Genomic DNA, 1,354 nt, shown 5'->3' on the forward strand with positions numbered 1-1,354 from the left:
GGGTTATTTCCTATCCTTATACTGGACCTGACCACTAGGGGGCATGAAAAGGTCCTTGTACTGGATGGGAAATAGCCTGCTTATATATGAGTGGGGTATTTCCTATCCTTCTATTGGACCTGACCACCAGGGGGAGTGTAAAGGTCCTTGTACTGGATGAGCAGGCTATTTCCCATCCTCTGGAAGTACAATCCTTCTACTAGATGGGAACTAGTTCCTAAACATTGAGGCGGTTTATCACCAGAACACAGTACGGCCTGGGCCCAGCTCCATATTCTGAGCACTATATGTTGTAATTATAAAAATGACCCCCTTCCTGTTCACAAGTGTAGATGAGTTGTATGTTGGGTTTAGGAAAAGTCTCATTTTTAGGAATCTTCCCAGGACATCACCCCATGATCTGGCTTGGAAATCGTCCTCTGGTGTAGCAATACCATCATTCCTCAGCCCCTATTGCATCTTCTCCATCACTTAGTTCTAGAAAGAAACTACAAGGCTTTGGAATCGGTGCTGGCATAGTGAGCCGCAAGGAAGTATTTTGAAAATAATTCTCCATATTTCTGGCACTCCAACACTAATAGGATTTACACTCACAGGCCACTTTATTACACCTAAAAAGTGACTTGGGACTTTGCTGGGATTTTCACCCACAACCTAGGGTTTGTCTAGGATTTACACAGAAAGGTTTGAAAATGACAAAATATTTAGTGAGCAGCAGTTTTTTTGGGTGGAAATGCTTTGTAGATGGAAGAGAATAGAGGAGAATGGTCAGATTGGTTACAATTTACAGACTCACTTAAGTTGTTTGAGAAGAAAGCATGGATCTATCCTGCCTGGTATGAGCGGTCCAGAATGGTGGTAGTAATGTAATAGTGTGGGGGATGTTTCCTTGGCACACTTTGCGCCCCTTAGTGCCAATTGAACATGGTTTAAATGCCACAGCCTACCCTAGTATTATGCTGTCCCTCCTATATGAGTGCAGTGTACACGTCTTTCAATGGCTACTTTCAGCAGGATAACACACCAATGTCAATACCTGAAAAATGTTTCTGGCACCTTGTTGAGCCCATACCAGGAAGTTTATTAGCAGTTTTGAAGGCAATCGGGGCTCCAACTGTGTGATATCAAGGTGTGTCCAATTATTTGTCTAGTAAGTGTGTAGCAATGATCACAACCACAAAAGGCTAATTTCCAAATTTTAATCAATGAATGTTCAAGGCAGATGGAAGACTTAAGCTACGTACACACTTTCAATTAATATCGTTGGTAAACGAACAACAAACGATCCTGCACGATATCTGCGAACGATCGTATGGCACCGATCCTGTACATACAGATAACGACACGATCGTTC

The sequence above is a fragment of the Pyxicephalus adspersus genome, chromosome 7, assembly GCF_032062135.1.
Source record: "Pyxicephalus adspersus chromosome 7, UCB_Pads_2.0, whole genome shotgun sequence".
Taxonomy (NCBI): Eukaryota; Metazoa; Chordata; class Amphibia; order Anura; family Pyxicephalidae; genus Pyxicephalus; species Pyxicephalus adspersus.